Source organism: Salvelinus sp. IW2-2015, linkage group LG18, assembly GCF_002910315.2.
Source record: "Salvelinus sp. IW2-2015 linkage group LG18, ASM291031v2, whole genome shotgun sequence".
NCBI lineage: Eukaryota > Metazoa > Chordata > Actinopteri > Salmoniformes > Salmonidae > Salvelinus > Salvelinus sp. IW2-2015.
Window position 1 is genome coordinate 46,502,305 of NC_036858.1, and position 6,497 is coordinate 46,508,801.

The following is a 6,497-nucleotide window of genomic DNA, read 5'->3' on the forward strand; positions in this document are numbered from 1 at the left end:
GCTCTGGCTTTGTTTTCAACATATTAGGATGCTTATCATCAGAATGGTAGTGTTCAATGCCACATCTGTGTAGGCTAACGTTCCATTGTAAGCCAATAAACTCAGTACATGTATGATGCAAATCTTATAGTAGGTAGGCAAAAATTATTTAAATCCTGGATTTGTAAAAATCCCCTGTTTCTGGTGGAATTTGCAACAGCCGGGTCCCTGCTTATTTGCATGTGTCCCCGCCGCCACACCACCATACCGCTTTAGGAATGAATGCAGCCCCAGTTTGCAATTTTTTTGGACAAATGACTCGAGTCGACAACTGGAGCAAATCTGTTGGGTCAAAAGAATAACCCCCCACAACTTTATGTGGGGAAAATTGAGCGCGTTTGAATGTGATAGCATCCCACCAATTTCATGTAAGTAAATCGTTTTTACTCTAAGAACTCTGAAACTGGCACATGCCAAACCGCTCTTAAGAGTAATTGGGGAGAGGATATGAGTAGAATCCGAATGATGTAGCCAAGCGTTTGTCAGAAAAACTTCTAATAATTTCGATGCACATTGTTTTTGGCATTAAATTATTTTAACAAACGAATTTACCAAACACTGTGCATGTAAACTGTACGGAGTAGCCTAGATCACAAATAGCATATGTTTATAGCTGAAGTTCTAATGGTAACAATAATGCACTGCGCTCCTCGAAATGCACTGCGAATGCACCGTTCCTTAGTAAGCATTAGTAAACTTATAATTTATACATTTCACATTTTGTGTGTGTTATGTGTTAAGAGAGAGAGAGACAGGACTAGGTTTGATTAGCTGTAGGATATTGTATTATTTTAAACAAAACTTTGCATAGAGGCCAGTAGGCTACACAACCCAATGACACATTCCCATACTGTGTGTGTTGTCTTTACAGGGGAGCACGAGAGTTACACAAAATATCCCTATGAATACATGACATAGTAGCCGACCATAGAATCAGTATTATGTCTCTACTGCCATTAATTCCAATTAGACTGGTGTGGATTTCTCCCTGGCCAACATGGCTGCTATTCTCACCCCATTCTGAAACTTTGAGAGTTTATGACATGGCCTCTCTAGTAATTCAATAGGATCTCCATGAGCATGACTGTAGACACTTCTTATTGACTCAAACCTCTCCCTCTTTTATAATGTGCTTCTCTCTGATAAGCATTTGCTCAAAGTAATTTGTAGTGAGATAGCATTCTCAGCTGTATGCTCTATCAACAGTCCTGAGATCAGGATGCTGCCATTTCAAAATGTTCAGCTTGCAACATCCTAAATAACATGAAGTACTTCACTGCCTTTAATTTAATGTAACTATATGTAATCTAAAATGTAATCTACGTAATCCCAAAATAAATTATTTATTTAGAGAGGACCATAAACAATAGCTAGTAATGCTGCATACTCTAGTTATAATTGCTGAGGTGTCGTCACTTTTGAGGACACAGCAGCTCAAGTACATAGTACAAATATGATACAAATATTATATATTTAAACGTCCAGGGCTTTTGGAAAGTATTCAGACCCCCTGACTTTTCCACATTTTGTTACGTTACAGACTTATTCTGAAATGCATTAATAAATACAAATATTCAGCAATCTACACACAACCCCATAATGCCAAAGCACATAAAGTTTTTGTTGAAATTTTAGGAAATGTCTTTACACAGAAATGCCTTATTTACATAAGTAGTCAGACCCTTTGCTATGAGATCCCAAATTGAGCTCAGGTGCATCCTGTTTCCAGTGATCACCCTTGAGACGTTTCTACAACTTGATTGGAGTCCACCTGTGGTAAATTCAATTGATTGACAGATTTGGAAAGGCACACCTGTTTATATAAGGTTGCCCAGTTGACAGTGCATGTCAGAGCAAATACCAAGCCATGAGCTTGAAGGAATTTTCCATAGAGCTCCGACAGGATGTGTCGAGTCACAGATCTGGGGAATGGTACCAAAATATTTCTGCAGCATTGAAGGTCCCCAGAACATAATGGCTACAGGTTCACCTTCCAACAGGACAACAACCCTAAGCACACAGCCAAGATAGCAGGAGTGGCTTCGGGACAATCTCTGAATGTCCTTGAGTGGCCGAGCCAAAGCCCGCCACGTTGAACCCGATTGAACATCTCTGGAGAGACCTGAAAATAGCTGTGCAGCGACACTCCCCATCCAACCTGACAGAGCTTGAGAGGATATGCAGAGAAGTATGGGATAAACTCCCCAAATACAGGTGTACCAAGCTTGTAGCGTCATACCCAAGAGCACTCAAGGCTGTAATTGCTGCCAAAGGTGCTTCAACAAAGTACTGAGTAAGGGTCTGAATACTTATGTAAATATGATTTATTTTTTATTTTTACAAACCCGCTTTTGCTTTGTCATTATGGGGTATTGTGTGTAGATTGATGGAAAAAACTATTTAATACATTTTATAATAAGGCTGTAACGTAACAAAATGTGTAAAAGTCAAGGGGTCTGAATACTTTCCAAATGCATTGTATTTCCTGACTGCTCTCCATCCACTATCTGAGTAAGAGGGTCTGCAGTGCCAGGTGGGACGCAGGGTGAAAAAAATGCCATTACTCAGGAATTTTTAAAGAACATTGTCCCTCAACCATGAATATCATGGCTGTCCACCGCAGCATACGTAAGAGAATAGTGAGTTTTAACCACCCTTAGGCAAACACTAAGACTAACACTAAGGCTGTAACGTAACAAAATGTGGAAAAAGTCAAGGGTTCTGAATATTTTAGGGATATAAACAAATTTGTGCATTTTGTTGGGGGGAGAAATAAGCTTTTTGAGCGTATGGAACATTTCTGGGATATTTTATTTCAGCTCATCAAACATTGGACCAACACTTTACATGTTGCGTTTATATTTTTGTTCAGTGTATATATTTATTCAGTGGAATTAGCAATATACCTTTTACATGGAAATGCCCTATTCACTTCTATACATTATTTTGCCTGGTACCAGATTATGAGTCCCTTGACACTTGTGGGGATTTTAGAGCAAAACAGAGAACATCATCGTGTTCGTGTGAGTGTCATCTTTCCAGAAAAGGGTCATGTGTGTAGCCAAAACCGTTCAGATGCTATAGAAGTTTTCATGAGAATACCGGATTTTCGGGATGTCTCCTGGTCTGAAACACAGCTGTAGCTATGCGGAATGCGGATGCAGACAAAGGCCATGCAAAACAGAAATGATCTCAATCTTAAACAGACGGATTTTGATTGTGATTTAAATATATATACATATATTACTCCTGCTTATTATGAAGAAAAAATACATCTGTTTAACTTTGGTGTAAACTAAAGGTGTGTTTAGAATTATTTTTGTTGTATTAATGCTATTTAATCTCTCCTCAGACTAATATTATGTTTGTCCTGTGGGTACCTCTGCCACTGTTCCACCCCTTGTGTATTGCGCTGTCATGGTGTATTTGTATATATATATATATATATATAATTTCCCAGCTTGAGCCCCCCCATGCTCTGCTTAAGGCATATGGCATATGCCTTAAGCAGAGCATGGGGGGGCTCAAGCGGGGAAATTAGTCAAACAAACACAAAAGTGTTGATTTAATGTTTTTTTATGCCCAGCTCATGACGCCCCTTGATGATGAGGCCTATAAGGCAGGCAATTGCATATTCTGTCTAATGCTAATTCCGCCAGTGTCCACAGGGAGGTTTGCTTCAAACATTGAGTTTGCTCTGGCTTTGTTTTTCMCATATTAGGATGCTTATCATCAGAATGGATAGTGTTCAATGCCACATCTGTGTAGGCTAACGTTCCATTGTAAGCCAATAAACTTCAGTACATGTTATGATGCAAATTCTTATAGTAGGTAGGCAAAATTATTTAAATCCTGGATTTGTAAAAATCCCTGTTTCTGGTGGAATTTGSAACAGCCGGGTCCCCTGCTTATTTGCATGTGTCCCCCGCCGCCACCACCACCATACCGCTTTAGGAATGAATGCAGCCCCAGTTTGCAATTTTTTKGGACAAATGACTCGAGTCGACAACTGGAGCAAATCTGTTGGGTCAAAAGAATAACACCCACCAACTTTATGTGGGGAAAATTGAGCGYGTTTGAATGTGATAGCATCCCACCACATTTTATGTAAGTAAATCGTTTTACTCATATAACGAACTCTGAAACTGCACATGCCAAACGCTCTTAAGAGTAATTGGGGAGAGGATATGAGTAGAATCCGAATGATGTAGCCAAGCGTTTGTCAGAGAAACTTCTAATAATTTCGATGCACAGTTTTTGGSATTAAATTATTTTAACAAACGAATTTACCAAACACTGTGCATGTAAACTGTACGGAGTAGCCTAGATCACAAATAGCATATGTTTATAGCTGAAGTTCTAATGGTAACAATAATGCACTGCGCTACCTCGAAATGACATGCGAATGCACCGTTACCTTAGTAAGCATTAGTAAACTTATAATTTATAATTTCACATTTTGTGTGTGTGTATGTGTTAGAGAGAGAGAGACAGGACTAATGTTTGATTAGCTGTAGGATATTGTATTATTTTAAACAAAACTTTGCATAGAGGCCAGTAGGCTACACAACCCAATGACACATTCCCATACTGTGTGTGTTGTCTTTACAGGGGGAGCACGAGAGTTAACAAAATATCMCCTATAGAATACATGACATAGTAGCACGACCATAGAATCAGTATTATGTCTCTACTGCCATTAATTCCAATTAGACTGGTGTGGATTTCTCMCTGGCCAACATGGCTGCTATTTCCACCCCATTCTGAAACTTTGAGRGTTTATGACATGGCMTCTCTAGTAATTYAATAGGATCTCCATGAGCATGACTGTAGACACTTCTTATTGACTCAAACCTCTCCCTCTTTTATAATGTGCTTCTCTCTGATAAGCATTTGCTCAAAGTAATTTGTAGTGAGATAGYATTCTCAGCTGTATGCTCTATCAACAGTCCTGAGGATCAGGATGCTGCCATTTCAAAATGTTCAGCTGCAACATCCTAAATAAYATGAAGTACTTCACTGCCTTTAATTTAATGTAACTATATGTAATCTAAAATGTMATCTACGTAATCCCCAAAATAAATTATTTATTATGAGAGGACCATAAACAATAGCTAGTAATGCTGCATACTCTAGTTATAAATTGCTGAGGTGTCGTCACTTTTGAGGACACAAGCTCAAGTACATAGTACAAATATGATACAAATATTATATATTTTATGACGTCCAGGGCTTTTGGAAAGTATTCAGACCCCCTGACTTTTTCCACATTTTGTTACGTTACAGACTTATTCTGAAATGCATTAAATAAATACAAATATTCAGCAATCTACACACAATACCCCATAATGACAAAGCACATAAAGTTTTTGTTGAAATTTTAGGAAATGTCTTTACACAGAAATGCCTTATTTACATAAGTAGTCAGACCCTTTGCTATGAGACTCCAAATTGAGCTCAGGTGCATCCTGTTTCCAGTGATCACCCTTGAGACGTTTCTACAACTTGATTGGAGTCCACCTGTGGTAAATTCAATTGATTKAACATGATTTGGAAAGGCACACACCTGTTTATATAAGGTTGCACAGTTGACAGTGCATGTCAGAGCAAATACCAAGCCATGAGSTTGAAGGAATTTTCCATAGAGCTCCGAAACAGGATTGTGTCRAGTCACAGATCTGGGGAATGGTACCAAAATATTTCTGCAGCATTGAAGGTCCCCAAGAACATAATGGCTACAGGTTCACCTTCCAACAGGACAACAACCCTAAGCACACAGCCAGGATAACGCAGGAGTGGCTTCGGGACAAGTCTCTGAATGTCCTTGAGTGGCCGAGCCAAAGCCCGGACTTGAACCCGATTGAACATCTCTGGAGAGACCTGAAAATAGCTGTGCAGCGACACTCCCCATCCAACCTGACAGAGCTTGAGAGGATATGCCCAGAGAAGTATGGGATAAACTCCCCAAATACAGGTGTACCAAGCTTGTAGCGTCATACCCAGAGCACTCAAGGCTGTAATTGCTGCCAAAGGTGCTTCAACAAAGTACTGAGTAAGGGTCTGAATACTTATGTAAATATGATTTATTTTTTATTTTTACAACCCCGCTTTTGCTTTGTCATTATGGGGTATTGTGTGTAGATTGATGGAAAAAAACTATTTAATACATTTTATAAAAGGCTGTAACGTAACAAAATGTGTAAAAGTCAAGGGGTCTGAATACTTTCCAAATGCATTGTATTTCCTGACTGCTCTCCATCCACTATCTGAGTAAGAGGGTCTGCAGTGCAGGTGGGACGCAGGGTGAAAAAAATGCCATTACTCAGGAATTTTTAAAGAACATTGTCCCTCAACCATGAATATCATGGCTGTCCACCGCAGCATACGTAAGAGAATAGTGAGTTTTAACACCCTTAGGCAAACACTAAGACTAACACTAAGGCTGTAACGTAACAAAA

General features: G+C 39.2%; 1 protein-coding gene across 1 annotated transcript in view; it reads left to right on the forward strand.

Annotated features, from left to right (window-relative positions):
• Positions 1-3,777: 3,777 nt before the first annotated feature.
• Positions 3,778-6,497, forward strand: part of LOC111978118 (equilibrative nucleoside transporter 1) — a 60,471-nt gene continuing 57,751 nt past the window's right edge. The window contains exon 1 of the mRNA XM_024007949.2: positions 3,778-4,146. The gene's annotated coding sequence lies outside the window, so the exon portion shown is untranslated. The remainder of the gene's footprint in view (positions 4,147-6,497) is intronic.